This window comes from Drosophila subpulchrella, unplaced genomic scaffold (assembly GCF_014743375.2).
Source record: "Drosophila subpulchrella strain 33 F10 #4 breed RU33 unplaced genomic scaffold, RU_Dsub_v1.1 Primary Assembly Seq18, whole genome shotgun sequence".
Lineage (NCBI taxonomy): Eukaryota > Metazoa > Arthropoda > Insecta > Diptera > Drosophilidae > Drosophila > Drosophila subpulchrella.
Window position 1 is genome coordinate 1547901 of NW_023665515.1, and position 18122 is coordinate 1566022.

Below are 18122 nucleotides of genomic sequence, written 5' to 3' on the forward strand. Positions count from 1 at the left end.
AGAATAATTTGTTGTTGTACGATGCCGCTCACTGTTCTCTATCTCTCTCTCATCGCTCTCACACTCTCCCAATCGGATCGGAGGATCGTGAGCTGAGAGCGAGAGCAGTTGAACGCCGACCGTGATTCTGAACAGACGAAGTTGTAAAATAAAACAAGGAAGAACGCTATAGTCGAGTTCCTCGACTATCAGATACCCGTTACTCAGCTAAAGGGACCAAAGGAAAGTGGAGATATGCAAGCAGCAAATGCGCCACCTACCGGCGGTAGACAGATTTAAGCGTTGTGGGCGTTAGAGTGGGCGTGGGAAACTTTTTGGATCTATCGATAGGTATTGACGAGGCCAATACATTTTAGTTAAAATTTTTTATCTAACATGAAAATTGTGGGCGCCACAGGCTTGTAACAAACTTGCGCTGCGTAAAAGGCTACGGAATCTAAATCTGAAATTTCAATACTCTATCTTTTATAATTTCCGAGATATCCACGATTCCATGATTCCGAGATATACGATTTTTTGAAGTTTGTGGGCGGTTTGTGGGCGTTAAATTGCGCGTGGCAAGCTTTTTGGGTCAAACGAAAGGTATTGACGAGAGCAATACATTTCAGTTAAAATTTTTATTCTAGCATCAAAACTGTAGGAACCACAGTCTTGGGCGGTTTGTGAGCATTAGAGTGGGCGTGGCACTCTGCTGAAACAAACGTGCGCTGTGTAAGAAGCTCAGGAATGTGCACGCCAAATCTCAAAAGCCTAGCTCATATAGTTTCCGAGATCTCAGCGTTCATCCGGACAGACGGACAGACGGACATGGCTAGATCGACTCGGCTAGTGATCCTGATAAAGAATATATATACTTTATGGGGTCGGAAACGCTTCCTTCTGCCTGGTACATACTTTCCGACGAATCTAGTACACCGGGTATAACAAGAGAGATCGCTATAGTCGAGTGTCTCGACTATCAGATATTCGTTACTCAACTCTTTAATGTAAAACTGATTAAAGCTAAGTCAAAATGTTAAGAAGACCGCTTTAAAATTGGAATACGCTTCAAAGATCCTAAAAAAATTGCATTAGACACACGGCTTTCGCCATACGAGAGTTAGTCGTAGACTAATGGGAAAACAGAAACACTTACAGCGCTGTTACGTGCAAAATTTGCCGGTCATTTTACTGCCTTTAAGTACTTTTCAACTCTGAATAAATGATCTTTCGTCTCTTTCTTATTCGCTTATGTGAATGCACTGCAGGTCAAAATGGAGAGAGGGGTTACGCAAAGAGCGAGAAGCCCCCTCCCGCTACCCTTCTATTGTTTTTCAGCAATTTAAAGCTTACATCAACATAATCGGAACTAGATTATTAAAATTGGTATTGCATTTATTGGTGAGAAAGGGGGGGGGGAGACAAAGAAAAGAAGAATCTGCATGCCTAATCCCAACTGTCTAGCCTTTGTAGTTTCTGAGATCACAGCGTTCATGCGGACGGACAAACAGAGGGATAGACTAGATCGACTCAGCTAGTGTTCCTGATCAAGAATATACATACTTTATGAGCTCGGAAACGCTTCCTTCTACCTGTTACATATTTTTCGGACGATATACTCTACGAGTAACGGGTATAAAAATAACAAGAAAGGTAGCTCACTTCGGTTAGCAAAACTTCTGACTAAAATCATTATACCCTCTGCAAGGGTATAAAACAAAAAACACTTATTATTCTGGTGCAAGAATAAGTGCACGTTTGAAACAAAACAAACTGATTTCTGTTTAGCAAAGACAGATAAAACTGAGAACAAAAATAAACGTCTTTCGTTCTGAGAATATTCGCAATTTGACAGGACATTTATGTTATTTGTCGAACAGATTGAAAGTGTCAACTGTTATTTGCGAGCTGTCGAACTTTTTATCTGAACCTTTCTGAACTTTTCAAATATATCCTACAACAAATGCATGTATAAATTACGTAACCCCTGATATATAAGCCCTAAATCCTCCTTCTCTGATTAACAAATATTGCGAATTTGTAAACAAGGTCAATGTCGGCTGCTTTGATCATTTACGACAAACTAACGCATAAAAAAGTGCGCCGAAATTGGTTGGCAGACTTACTAGGAAATTTTCGGAACCACAAATCCTTACGGATCACTGAAACGTAAATGAATTGTATGAACATATTTCAAGAAAATGTGTATTTAAAGACAATGTTTATAAAAATAAGTGCACCATTGTGATGTTTCATCGTTTTAAGGCGGTATAGAGCCTTAAAACGATGAAACATCACAATGGTGCACTTTGTCTGCTCGTTTACATTTTTCCCAATACGTGCAGATAAGCCACAAGCAGTTTAGTCTAAAAGAATAAAAGTTATCGAATTTATTCGTGATATCCTTCGATTCTAACTTACGCCTTCAAGGTAGTTGTAGACATCGATTTTTTGATTTTGAGAGTGGGCGTCGTCGCCACATGCTCCCACTGGCACAGGGCTGACATTTTTTTAGGTGGCTTCCTGCAATGTTACTGGTATGGATCCCCCCTCACGAGTCATGTCTGGTTCTACATTGAAAACATGCCTTATTGCCCGATTCGCAGCCTCATAATGGGGATGGTTTGGTTCCTCTGTCCTGGACAGAGAGAGCACCAGCTGAGAGAATGCTAACCTTTAATCACAATCATTATAATCTAGAGTAAAACGAAGACGAATTCAAAAACAAACCTTCATTTTGTTAGGTGAACCTCTCTCTGTCCATTTATCACTAAGGTATTTACTAACACAGTCTTCAATGTGCTTTGGGTTCTGGTCGGGCACAAGTCGAAGTGAGAACTTGCCAATCACTTTCTTCGGAATGACGGTCTTTGCCCCTGGCTCATAAAATGCACCTTCGATTCCATGGATAGACAGACTGGGAGAACGCCACCTGGCTTGAAGCAGCCTGGTTTTGTCGCCATTATGCGGCAGCTGGTCAACACCAAGGTCTTTCCTAAAGAGATTACAGCTATTCATAATGCGTCGATAGGAAGATAAGATTAACTAACATGTACTTAGAAACTTGAAAGTCAATGTTCTCGTATATTGCCTGCTCGTTCTTTAGTTCGGGTGCAACCTGTACCAATACCAATTCGAGAACAATTAAATTTTAAAAGTTAGCATTCCACCTCCACTTGTAAGTATGCCAGTCCACGGAGCCCATATGTTAGGCAAGGGCGCTTCTTCCCTAGCCAGTAGTTGTCGGAAATGCATACATAATCAATCATCGGCAAGGAAATCGTTTTTGCGTTCCATTAACAAGTCGTCGAGGCCTTCACTACCGCTCTCTTCCATCCCTTCAAAATCAAACTTCACCTTTAGTGGCAGCGGTATATTAAGCTTTATGTAAGCCGCAATAGCATGGATTCAGCACAGCACAGGTCCCTTGACATCGCACGCCCCTTGTCCTAACAACTTTCCATCTACCTCTGTGAGCTCAAAGGGATTGGCGTTCCATCCATTTTCCTTCAGAGCAGGCTGCAAATCCAAATGGCCGTATACCAACACTGTCTTCCTTCTACCTGTTACATACTTTCCGACGATATACTCTACGAGTAACGGGTATAAAAATAACAAGAAAGGTAGCTCACTTCGGTTAGCAAAACTTCTGACTAAAATCATTATACCCTCTGCAAGAGTATAAAACAAAAAACACTTATTATTCTGGTGCAAGAATAAGTGCACGTTTGAAACAAAACAAACTGATTTCTGTTTAGCAAAGACAGATAAAACTGAGAACAAAAATAAACGTCTTTCGTTCTGAGAATATTCGCAATTTGACAGGACATTTATGTTATTTGTCGAACAGATTGAAAGTGTCAACTGTTATTTGCGAGCTGTCGAACTTTTTATCTGAACCTTTCTGAACTTTTCAAATATATCCTACAACAAATGCATGTATAAATTACGTAACCCCTGATATATAAGCCCTAAATCCTCCTTCTCTGATTAACAAATATTGCGAATTTGTAAACAAGGTCAATGTCGGCTGCTTTGATCATTTACGACAAACTAACGCATAAAAAAGTGCGCCGAAATTGGTTGGCAGACTTACTAGGAAATTTTCGGAACCACAAATCCTTACGGATCACTGAAATGTAAATGAATTGTATGAACATATTTCAAGAAAATGTGTATTTAAAGACAATGTTTACATTTTTCCCAATACGTGCAGATAAGCCACAAGCAGTTTAGTCTAAAAGTCCGACCCCATAAAGTATATATATTCTTGATCAGGATCACTAGCCGAGTCGATCTAGCCATGTCCGTCTGTCCGTCTGTCCGTCTGTCCGTCTGTCCGTCAGTCTGTCCGGATGAACGCTGAGATCTCGGAAACTATGAGAGCTAGGCTATTGAGATTTGGCGTGCAGATTCCTGAGCTTCTTACGCAGCGCAAGTTTGTTTCAGTAGAGTGCCACGCCCACTCTAACGCCCACAAACCGCCCAAAACTGTGGCTCCTCCAGTTTTAATGCTAGAATAAAAATTTTAACTGAAATGTATTGTTCTCATCAATACCTATCGATTGACTCAAAAAAAAGTTTGCCACGCCCACTTTTACGCCCACAAACTTCAAAAAATCGTAAGTATGAACGTGGATATCTCGGAAACTATCAAGGATAGAGAACTGGGATCTCAGATTTAGATTCCGTAGCCTTGTGCGCAGCGCAAGTTTGTTACGAAAATATGCCACGCCCACTCTAACGCCCACAAACCGCCCAAGCCTGTGGCGCCCACAATTTTCATGCTAGATACAAAATTTTAACTGAACTGTATTGGTCTCGTCAATACCTATCGATTGACCTAAAAAAAATTTGCCACGCCCACTCTAACGCCCATAACGCTTAAATCTGTCTTCCGCAGATAGGTGGCGCATTTCAATCTCGCTTTGCTGCTTGCATATCTCCATTTCCCTTTGGTCCCTTAAGCTGAGTAACGGGTATCTAATAGTCGAGGTACTCGACTATAGGGTTCTTCCTTGTTTTTTAGTGAAGTTATAGAAATTTAGTCCGTTAAAATTGATTTAAGTATTTAAAACATTTAAGTATTAACATTTAAAAAAAAATCGTATTGTATTTTTTACTCAAGAAGTAAAAACTATATAGTCGGATATATTTCACTTTAGAAAGGGTATAGGTGCAGTGTCACGCGCCAACAGCGAAGAGAAAACAAAAGAAATCTAGTAAAGGGGTGAGAAGACTTGGTGCATTCTGTTTGAGTGATTGAAAGGGAAGCATCCATTTTAATGGTGCGCAGCAGAGTTACTTTAATCGTTTAGTTAATATAATAAAGTCAGGTAAGTGCTACATTAAGTTTAAGATGTTGTGCATTGATCTTAGTTTAAAGTACGTAAATTTTGAAGGTATTCAATGGGTTCCGGTAGCCGAAAGTGGATGACGAAATGTTTTGTGCCAATAAAAATTCTGCAACAAGCTATAAAAGGTAAATATACAATTAAACAAATAAAACGCATTTTTTAAACATACATATGTTTTTTCAGGAGCGTTGGCCAAGGATTCAGAGGACCCGGACAAAGGTTTAAGAACGGCGATGTCTAACGTTAAAAATAAGCTTACGAAGCAAAAAAACAGAAACAATAATTGTACAATTTTTGAAAATCTAAATAGTACCATATAATTAAAATGAATTAAAATGAAATGAATTAAATTCTATATTTTTTTAATTGAAAACTCAAGGAAAAATTCTGATTTTCACAAGTGATTCACTTGGGACGTGTCCCTTGCAAGTGATTTCACAAGTGAAAACTCAAGGAAAAATTCTGATTTTCCCAAGTGTTTCACTTGGGACGTGTCCCTTGCAAGTGATTTCACAAGTGAAAACTCAAGGAAAAATTCTGATTTTCCCAAGTGATTCACTTGGGACGAGTCACCGGCACGTGACAGGCCATACGAAAAATGAGTATAAGGAACAAGTGAAATCCCGTAGGACTTCGAAAAATTTTCATTTGAATTTTCACTTGTGAAAATGCGGACATCCCATACAATTTTCTATATGGAGCGTCACTTGTTCTTCACTTCTGCACGAGGACATGTCCCAGGTGATTCCCAAGGTGATTCACAAGTGAAACTTTTTTTTTGGAACTGAAGGGAGGGTATACTAGATTCGTCGGAAAGTATGTAACAGGCAGAAGGAAGCGTTTCCGACCCCATAAAGTATATATATTATTGATCAGGATCACTAGCCGAGTCGATCTAGCCCTGTCCGTCTGTCTGTCCGGATGAACGCTGAGATCTCGGAAACTATGAGAGCTAGGCTATTGAAATTTGGCGTGCAGATTCCTGAGCTTCTTACGCAGCGCAAGTGTGTTTCAGTAGAGTGCCACGCCCACTCCAACGCCCACAAACCGCCCAAGACTGTGGCTCCTACAGTTTTAATGCTAGAATAAAAATATTAACTGAAATGTATTGTTCTCATCAATACCTATCGATTGACTTAAAACAAAAGTTTGCCACGCCCACTTTTACGCCCACAAACCGCCCACAAAATTCAAAAAATCGTAAATATGAACGTGGATATCTCGGAAACAATCAAGGATAGAGAATTGGGATCTCAGATTTAGATTCCGTAGCCTTGTACGCAGCGCAAGTTTGTTACGCAAATATGCCACGCCCACTCTAACGCCCATAACGCTTAAATCTGCCTTCCGCCAATAGGTGACGCATTTAAATCTCGCTTTGCTGCTTGCATATGTATCTCCATTTCCCTTTGGTCCCTTAAGCTGAGTAACGGGTATCTGATAGTCGAGGTACTTGACTATAGCGTTCTCCCTTGTTTGATTTTGAGAGTGGGCGTCGTCGCCACATGCTCCTACTGGCACAGGGCTGACATTTTTTTAGGTGGCTTCCTGCAATGTTACTGGTATGGATCCCCCCTCACGAGTCATGTCTGGTTCTACATTGAAAACATGCCTTATTGCCCGATTCGCAGCCTCATAATGGGGATGGTTTGGTTCCTCTGTCCTGGACAGAGAGAGCACCAGCTGAGAGAATGCTAACCTTTAATCACAATCATTATAATCTAGAGTAAAACGAAGACGAATTCAAAAACAAACCTTCATTTTGTTAGGTGAACCTCTCTCTGTCCATTTATCACTAAGGTATTTACTAACACAGTCTTCAATGTGCTTTGGGTTCTGGTCGGGCACAAGTCGAAGTGAGAACTTGCCAATCACTTTCTTCGGAATGACGGTCTTTGCCCCTGGCTCATAAAATGCACCTTCGATTCCATGGATAGACAGACTGGGAGAACGCCACCTGGCTTGAAGCAGCCTGGTTTTGTCGCCATTATGCGGCAGCTGGTCAACACCAAGGTCTTTCCTAAAGAGATTACAGCTATTCATAATGCGTCGATAGGAAGATAAGATTAACTAACATGTACTTAGAAACTTGAAAGTCAATGTTCTCGTATATTGCCTGCTCGTTCTTTAGTTCGGGTGCAACCTGTACCAATACCAATTCGAGAACAATTAAATTTTAAAAGTTAGCATTCCACCTCCACTTGTAAGTATGCCAGTCCACGGAGCCCATATGTTAGGCAAGGGCGCTTCTTCCCTAGCCAGTAGTTGTCGGAAATGCATACATAATCAATCATCGGCAAGGAAATCGTTTTTGCGTTCCATTAACAAGTCGTCGAGGCCTTCACTACCGCTCTCTTCCATCCCTTCAAAATCAAACTTCACGTTTAGTGGCAGCGGTATATTAAGCTTTATGTAAGCCCCAATAGCATGGATTCAGCACAGCACAGGTCCCTTGACATCGCACGCCCCTTGTCCTAACAACTTTCCATCTACCTCTGTGAGCTCAAAGGGATTGGCGTTCCATCCATTTTCCTTCAGAGCAGGCTGCAAATCCAAATGGCCGTATACCAACACTGTCTTCTTGAAGGCGTCCTTGCCCAAAGTTCCGAGCAGGACCTTTGGCAGAGGGATTATTTGACCACTCGGCAAGGTTTGTTGACCCACATCCGCCAGTTCTATTTCAGAGCTGTAGGGGTATAATGTATTCTCCCCAAAGTTAAACACCAACACAAATACTCGTATGTACTTCCAGTCCTTACTTTTATTTTACAACTTCGTCTGTTCAGGATCACGGTCGGCGTTCAACTGCTCTCGCTCTCAGCTCACCATCCGCATCAACCCCCGACTCATTGGGAGAATTCCTCAAAACTTTATCTATGACATAAGGGACCTTCTGTTTAGGTATTAGCTTTCTTGCAACTCCTACTGAGCTATCAAAATTTTTAACCATAATATAGTCTCCCACTTTGTACTCCGATCTCTTTGTCCTTTTTTCATTATATCTCTGTTCGTTGTCTTTTTGTAATTTTCTTTGTGCTTCTGAACCGTCTTTTCTAATTTTGTCTAAATCTCTAACATCACTAACATTATCTAATTCTTCTGACTTTTGTCTTAATTCATCAATAACTTTGCCTTTCTGCTCGATTTTAAACAACATCTTACTTGGCATTTGTGCTATGCTTCTTTGCTTCGCGTTGTTTAGTGAAAACTCAACATTCTTCACAACTGTGTCCCAATGCATTTTATCTTCTGGATCTGCTAATTTAGCTATCATTGGTCATACAATTTTTACTTTCCATTGGCTTGAGGTGATCCGGTCGCAATTTTAAAATGTTTAATATTACATTCTTCCATAAATTTTCCAAAATCTTCTGACGTAAAACAGCTTCCCCTATCCGAAACTATACAAGTTGGTCTGCTGTAAGACCTAAAGTAGTCGTTCAATGCTATAATTACTTCCTTTGTGTTCGTCGTTTTTGTTGCATATAGCCTAACATATTTAGTAAATCCGTCTATAACCACAAAGAGATGTTTCTTTGCTCTTCCATTATCAACCGGTCCATAATGATCAATATGTATAATTACAAATGGCACATTTCCATTTGGTATACTGTGCAACAGTCCTTCCCCTTTCCCTGACTTTGGCGAATATGTCTAACCACTTTCTCTTTCATATTCGAAAACCAATACGTCCTAGCAATAGCATCCATAACTTTATCTCTTCCTAAATGACCTAATTCATTGTGATCTTTGTAAAATATCTTTTCCTCCATTATTCGACTTTCTATATATAACTCCATTCCTCATCTCAAACATTTTATCTTCCTCATTTTCTAACTTTCTTTTAATCTTTAACATCTTTTAATTTTTCATCTTTCGCTTGACAAATAATTAAAATATCTTCAAAGCTATTCGTTTCTAATACCATTATGTTTGTATTTCTACTTAACGCGTCAACATGTTGCATAAGTTTTCCCGATTTTTGAACTAATTCAAAATCATACTCTAGCCATTCTAATGCCCACCGTCCAATACGAGGGTTTAACTCAATTCTATTTAACGTCAACGTCAGTGAGTTACAATCCATGACTATTCTAAATCGTCTACCCTACACATCAATTCTAAATCTTCTAAGAGCGTAAATTATTGCTAAAGTTTCCAGTTCAATACAAGGAAGAACGCTATAGTCGAGAATCTCAACTATCAGATATCCGTAACTCAGCTAAAGGGACCAAAGAGAAATGGAGATATGCAAGCAGCAAAGCGAAATTGAAATGCACCACCTACCGGCGGTAGACAGATTTTAGCGTTATGGGCGTTAGAGTGGGCGTGGCCAATTTTTTTTTTAATCAATCGATGTATATTGACGAGTCCATTACATTTCAGTTAACATTTTTTAACTAGCATGAAAATTGTGGGCGCCACAGGCTTGGGCGGTTTGTGGGCGTTAGAGTGAGCGTGGCATATTCGCGTAACAAACTTGCGCTGCGTACAAGGCTACGGAATCTAAATTTGAGATCCCAATTCTCTATCTTTGATAGTTTCCGAGATATTCACGTTCATACTTACGATTTTTTGAAGTTTGTGGGCGTTAAAGTGGGCGTGGCAAAATTTTTTTGGTCAATCGATAGGTATTGATGAGAACGATACATTTCAGTTAAAATTTTTATTCTAGCATCAAAACTGTATGAGCCACAGTTTTGGGCGGTTTTGGGCGTAAGAGTGGGCTTGGCACTCTGCTGAAACAAACTTTCGCTGCGCAGGAATCTCAGGAATCTGCATGCCTAATCCCAGTATTGTAGCTCTTGTAGTTTCTGAGATCTCAGCGTTCATTCGGACAGACGGACAGACGATCGACTCGGCTGGTGATCCTGATCAAGAATATATATACTTTATGGGGTCGGAAACGCTTCCTTCTGCCTGTTACATACTTTCCGACGAATCTAGTATACCCTTTTACTCTACGAGTAACGGGTATAACTATGATACTATGCTTCGTCTTTTGTTGTTGCTTTCGAAAAATAAAATATAGGATGTAGCTTTTTATCCCCTTTTCTTTGCAGCAAAACTGCCCCAAAGCCTTGTGCACTGGCTTCTGTATGCAATTCTACCTCGTCCTTGTAATAGTATAATCCCAACACTGGAGCTTCCACCAACTTTTTCTTAAGCATTTCAAAACATTGCAATTCCTTTTTTTCAAATACAAGTTCTTTATCCTTTTTTAACAAATCATATAAAGGTTTAGCGATCATCGAAAAATATTTAATGAACCTTCTAAAATACGAACACAAACCCAGAAAGGAACGGGAAAATCTCGAACAGCTTCTATTCCTTTGTCATTAGCCTGTATTCCTTCGCTAGTTACCAAAAATCCTAAGTATTGTACACTTGCTTGTAGAAACTCACACTTGTCCATTCTTAATTCTAGTTTGTTCCTTGCTAATCGATCAAAAACTTCCCTAAGCACACTTAAATGTTCTTGCATTTCTTTACTCGCAATCATGATATTGTCCATGTATATACCATCCCTTATCATATCTGCAAAAATCTTATTGATAAAGCGTTGAAACACCGCTGGTGCATTCTTTAGCCCCATTGGCATCCGCATAAACTCAAATTGTCCTAATGGTCAATCAAAGGTAACGGATAATTATCTTTAACCATTATCTTGGTAAGCTTTCGGTAATCTACACACAGTCGTAAGTCGCCTGACTTCTTTTTATATAGTTTATATAGTTTCCGAGATCTCAGCGTTCACCCGGACAGACGGACAGACGGACATGGCTAGATCGGCTCGGCTAGTGATCCTGATCAAGAATATATATACTTTATGAGGTCGGATACGCTTCCTTCTACCTGTTACATACTTTTCGACGAAGCTAGTATACCCTTTTTCTCACGAGTAACGAGTAAAATAAATGAACATTTTGGGGCTCATATTTTTCTTCTATTTTTAAAAGCCTGCTCACCACATAAAATTGTGTGTAAATAGAGATAAACAGATTACTGTCCATAACATTTGATTGACTTAAAATATGGTCAAATCCTAAGTGCATACATAGCTGAGTAACGGGTATCTGATAGTAGAGGTACTCGACTATAGCGTTCTTCCTTGTTTTTAATATTTTTTTTTTACGTGCATATAGATTTAGCTACAATGTTAAACAAACAAATCAATTTTTTTTTAAATTAAATTTAATTAAAAGAAAGTTAGAAAATGAGGAAGATAAAATGTTCGAGATGAGGAATGGAGTTATATATAGAAAGTCGAATAATGGAAAGTTATTATTTTGTGTTCCAGAAGAAATGGAGGAAAAGATATTATACAAATATCACAATGAATTAGGTCATTTAGGAAGAGATAAAGTAATGGATGCTATTGCTAGGACGTATTGGTTTTCGAATATGAAAGAGAAAGTGGTTAGACATATTGAAAATTGTATAAGATGTGTAGCATATTCGCCAAAGTCAGGGAAAGGGGAAGGACTGTTGCATAGTATACCAAAAGGAAATGTGCCATTCAAAATTATACATATTGATCATTATGGACCGGTTGATAATGGAAGAGCAAAGAAACATCTCTTTGTGGTTATAGACGGATTTACTAAATATGTTAGGCTATATGCAACGAAAACGACGAACACAAAGGAAGTAATTATAGCATTGAAAGACTACTTTAGGTCTTACAGCAGACCATCTTCGGATAGGGGAAGCTGTTTTACGTCAGAAGATTTTGAAAAATTTATGAAAGAATGTAATATTAAACATGTCAAAATTGCGACCGGATCACCTCAAGCCAATGGGCAAGTAGAAAGGATTAACCGAATTGTGGGACCAATGATAGCTAAATTAGCAGATCCAGAAGATAAAATGCATTGGGACACAGTTGTGGAGGATGTTGAGTTTTCAATAAACAACACGAAGCAAAGAAGCATAGCACAAATGTTAGTCTCTGATTAGCATTCGTTGTAGTCAGACGTGTTTTCTTTTCGCTATAAATTCTTATTCGTGCTCCGAGTGTAATGCTGAAGTTACAGCAGCGCAGCTTCGCGGTTTTGAGGCGGTTCGTTGCTCATCGCTTTGTCGTTGTACTTTTCACACTGCATGTGTTGATCTCCCGGAGGATGCTATTAGATTATTAACAAATATGCCGAATCTACTCTGGCAGTGTGATCGCTGTGTTGTGAGTAATGATTCACATTCCAAAAATGATTTCCCAATTCTACCACTGACAATAGCAATGTCAGTCAGCGTAAAAAAGTGGTGAAACCATTGGCTCCAGCTTCTTTAATTGGTCGTCAAGCCAAACATGCAGACCTGATACCCCCTGCACCAGTTTCTACTGCCGCCAGGAACCATGCAAAGAATAACAGGAACAAGAGGCGAATAGTTGGTCAAGCTCCTAGTTGTGAACTACTCGAAGTTGTGCCGAGCAATAAATTCCTTCATATTGGTATCAGAGCGCACGTAAAATCTGATTCTGTGTGTGAATATGTTGCAAATAAGCTATGTGTGGATACCGACACCACAATTTGCAAGCCTTTAGTCAAAAATGGTGTAGATGTTGCTACACTGGAATTCGTCAATTTCAAATTAGGAATACCTGACCAGCCCTTTCAGACTGTGTTTAGTGATGCGTTCTGGCCCAATCCAATCAAGGTCAGTCGATTCATCCACAGGGATAGGCCTATTGTTGATGGAAACGTTCTGGATTTGCACAATCATCATACATCGGACTCAAAAAACCCCCAATAATCGGCGCCTCTGGTGTCGATTTGACTACGGCAAGTTTTTATGATCCTCTTCCTCATCTTCATGCTACTTATTCGCAATGTCAACGTCCGCTGGTTTCGATATCGCTAGCTGCTACCATTACTCTCTCATACGCCGCTTCCAGTGCACTCTTAAGTGTTGGGCGCCCGTCACTCTGAAATCAAAAACATCATCAGCAGGATTTTTCCTTTTTTGTTCTGTCTAACGTTCATCAAACGCTCACTGGAGAGGCGTTGTCACCAGATTCCATTAAGATTCCCGCTCTAAGCGCGCTCTTCGGAGATGTGCACTCATCACATTCAAAACAACATCGGCATCAGCTGGATTTGTCGTTGTCTATTTCGCGCGACTTTTGTCAAACGCTCTCTGGAGAGCTGCTCTCATCATATTTCATCAAGATTCTCGCTCTAAGCGCGCTCCTCGGAGTTGCGCTCTCATCATCTTGCGCCTCTCTCCCGAAGTACCTAGAACATTGGCTGTGTAAGATAATTCTATATTAATATCTTAAACAACAACCAATATTTAAAATTAGATTATAAGATAAACATATAAACAAGATAGATTAAGTATTTATTGTATGCGATCTGGCAACGCAGAACGTAAAAATGTGTGGCAATCTTGAAACGCGAATGAGATAAAAAACTTTTTCGTCGGAACTGTGCCAAGAACACACGCATGTGAAGAGCCAGGAAATAAAAATGATTTAAAACAACAAAGAACAACAAATAAACTGTCTAAATTACTATTACAATAATCAGAAGTGGCTTAGAACTTAAAAAAGCAAAGTGCCTACTAAATAAAATAAAAACATATATCTGATAATAAATAACCTTGATTTTAAACAAAATGGATGAAAGTGATTATGAAAAGTATTCAATTGACGGCCTTAAGCGAATTTTAAAGACATATAATCAACCTTTAACTGGTAATAAACCAGAATTAATTCAACGTTTACGAAAAGTTCGAGAAGCTGATGCAACTGCAAAATCATTAGCGCCACCAAGCCATAAGGACAACGAGAACATAGAGGAACAAAAAGAAGACGAAATGAAAGACAATGAAGAAGAAAGAAAAGTTCGAGAAGTTGACTCAACTGTAATATCATTAGCGCCACCAAGCTGTAAGGATGACGAGAACAAAGAGAAAGGAAAGGAGTGCGAGACGAAAGAAAATGAACTACAAGGAAATCACTACAACGAAATGAAAGACAACGATAAGCCAGACAACGAAATGCAACAAGGTTATGAAATGCAAGACAAAGAAGGATATATGAACAACGAAAGAAACGAGATCAACGAAGCAGCGAAAATAAATGTTAACGAGAAGAAAACTTAGAATAAAGTGGTACGAAATGGAAACGAAGGAAATAATCAAGAGAAATTTAAACAACTAATTGCCGAGACGACATACGAAAGCGAGAACGAAGAATATGTACAAGAAGTACTTACGATGACTACATCTGCAACTAAGCCGAAAGTAAATAAAGGAATTTCATATGAACAAAGTCTGACCAAAGTTAAGCAGGACTACGAAGACATGAAATGGGATTTAATGATGCGAGAAGTGGAACTATTAAAAAGGGAACTACGAATTTCAACGAAGGAAAAGGAAATATTAAATATGACCAAAAAGGAAAAACCAGCCGATACACTAATCAACAAAAATATCCCGTTTACTCATCTTAAAAATTTAAAATGCAAATTATTTATTTGTGCAAAATATTTATCAACTTGATGATCACAGTGTACGTGCATTAATTTCCAATCGTTTAAAAGGAAAAGCTGCCAAATGGCTACAGAGCTGCTCAGAGTCGATGACAATGCCAGTAAATGAATTGCTTTATGAAATGGAAAACATTTTTGATAATCGTGAGTCTCAACTTGTAATGAAACGTAAGTTTGAAAAGAAAATTTGGCAAAGTGATGATCATTTCAAGAATATTTCTACGAAAAACTTATATTATCAAATAAAATAAATATAAGTCAAGAAGAACTACTGGAGCACTTGATTGACGGAATACCGGATTATGCGCTACGCAATCAGACAAAAATGCAACGATTTTTAAATACAGCTGAGTTATTGGATGCTTTTAAGAAAATTCAATTGAAGCAGATTTTTGTCAACAACAACAACAAAGTTACGCTCCAGGCAGATACCAATAAATCTGCAATTGTAATTAAGTGCTATAATTGCAATTCAAAGGGACACATGGCCAATGAATGTGGCAAAAGCAAGAGGGAACCTGGATCCTGTTTCGTCTGCGCTGAGATGGGGCACACTTCAATCAACTGTCCGAAACGCAAGAATATTAACCCACTGGAGAGCACAAACAATTCAAATTCATTTGTAAAGAAAATAGAGTATTTATTTACTAAACAAATAACCAATCTTATCCTCTCGTTAGAAACCCTAATCGACACGGGAAGTCCCATTTCTCTTATACGTGAAGAACATGTACCAACCGAATTCTTCGAGTGTTATAGTTTTCTTAAAAACTACTATGGGATAAATAAAAGTAAACTGATTATCATTAGAATAGTTAAATGTAAAATCATATTTGAAAACCAAGAATTTAATAAAGATTTTTTTGTTGTACCTAATGAAACAATGGAATATGCTGCAATATTGGGAACCGATTTTTTAGAAAAGGAAAGATTTGTGTTAATAAAAGAAAGTAAACTAAGATTAGAAAGCAAAGTAAGTAAAGACGAAATTAAAAAATATATGGAAGAAATAATTAGACTACTATACGACAAGGAAGAAGAATTACCCAACAAAAAAAATGTAAGTGAGTACAACGAGTTGTACTTGAACCAAAATGAAGAAAATTTGTCCGAAATAGAACGTGAATGTCGAAACCTAGTGGGAATTGATTTAGATAAAGAGGAAAATACATTAATTATTAACAATATTAATATACATTTAAAATATCATTTTAAGTTACAACCAATCTTTAAGCAATATTATTTAAATACTGAAATCCCTAAGAAGCCGGAAACTAAATGCTATTTAAAATTGATTCTTAATAATGAAAAGCCTTTCCATTATAAGCCCCGCCGATTATCGTACGCAGAAAAAGAAAAAGTCCAAGAAATATTAGATGAGTTAATAAAGAACGAAATAATTAGGCCAAGTCAGTCAGAGTTTGCTTCTCCAATTGTATTGGTTAGAAAAAAGACAGGTAATATTAGACTATGTGTTGACTACAGAACATTAAATAAAAATACTCCCAAAGATAATTATCCTTTACCGTTGATCGAGGATCTGATAGATACTCTTGCAAACAAAGAAATATTTACACTGCTAGATCTAAAAAGTGCTTTTCATCAGATCGAAGTTCACGAGGATTCTGTAAAGTATACGTCGTTCGTAACGCCCATGGGTCAATTCGAATATATTAAAATGCCATTCGGTCTGAGAAACGCGCCAGCCACATTTCAAAGATTCGTAAATAGGGTGTTTGATGATATGATTAGAGCTGGAAAGGTTGCCATTTACTTAGATGATATAATGATAGCATCAAAGTCAATTACGTTGACGGTAGTTTTTCAAAGATTAATAAGGAATAAATTGGAACTTAGGATTGACAAGTGTAGGTTTATGGAAGAACAGTGTGAATATCTTGGCTATATTGTATCAAAGAAAGGAATACAGCCAGAAAACAAAAATATAGAAGCAATGAATAACTTCCCGATTCCAAAAATGCAAAAGAAGTTCACAGCTTTTTAGGACTCTGTTCCTATTTTAGAAAGTTTATAAAAGAATTCTCCATTAAAGCAAAACCACTTTATAATATCATTAAAAAGGATGCAAAGTTCGAGTTTGGTGAAGATAAAATTCAGTGTTTCGAAAACCTGAAGAACATGTTAATAAATGCTCCAATCCTTTCTATATACGATCCAAAACATGAAACAGAACTACATTGCGACGCCAGTTCAATTGGGTTTGGAGCAATATTAATGCAAAGAAAAGAGGACAATAAAATGCATCCAATATTTTTCTTCTCAAAACAAACGACAGATTACGAATCAAGATATCATAGCTTTGAGCTCGAAACGCTTGCTATAATATATGCTTTAAGAAGGTTCAAAATATACTTACAGGGAAAGAAATTCAAAATAATTACAGATTGTAGTTCATTGTCTTTAACATTACATAAAAGAGAAATAAACCCAAGAATTGCTAGATGGGCGCTCGAATTAGAAAACTTCGACTACGATATTGAACACCGTGATGGTACCAAAATGCAGCATGTCGATGCGATTGAGTAGAATTTCGAATATATTGGTATTAGATGAAAACACGTTAGATCAATACCTTTCAATTTGCCAAAACAAAGACAGTGCTATCCATGAAATACGTCAAAGATTAGAGAAAGAAGAAAGTAATGCGTTTGAAATGAGAAATGGTCTTGATTATCGAAAATTTAAAGGTAACATTTTATTTTATGTGCCAGCAAACATGGAAAGAAATATTTTAACCATGTTGTCATGAACATGGGGCACAGAGGTTATGAAAAAGTATACAATGGTATAATAAGATCTTATTGGTTTCCTAAATTATCTGATAAAATTAAACAACACATACATAACTGTTTAAAATGTATAACATTTTCATCTAAATGTGGGAAACGCGAAGGTTTATTACACAGTATACCAAAGGGTGACAAACCATTTGACATAGTACATATAGATCATTTCGGCCCCGTAAAAATTAAAAACGGACAAAACAAACATGTTTTACTAGCGGTTGATGGATTTTCAAAATTTGTAAAACTTTATGGAACTAAATCAACTGATTCTAAAAGTGCAACAAAATGTTTATCAAATTTCTTTACTTCTTATAGTCGTCCTAAGGTTATAGTTTCAGATCGGGGAACCGCATTCACTTCAAAAGACTTTGAAGAATTTCTGAAAACCCATAATATAAAGCATATAAAAGTAGCCACCGGTTCACCCCAAGCAAATGGGCAAGTGGAACGCATAAATAGGTGTCTCGGACCAATGTTAGCCA

The 18122-nt window shown here is 38.0% G+C and overlaps 2 pseudogenes; both read right to left on the reverse strand.

Annotated features, from left to right (window-relative positions):
- Nucleotides 1-2786: 2786 nt before the first annotated feature.
- On the reverse strand, nucleotides 2787-3558 carry LOC119559141 (annotated as a pseudogene).
- A 392-nt stretch (nucleotides 3559-3950) lies between these two features.
- On the reverse strand, nucleotides 3951-11310 carry LOC119559161 (annotated as a pseudogene).
- Nucleotides 11311-18122: the final 6812 nt, after the last annotated feature.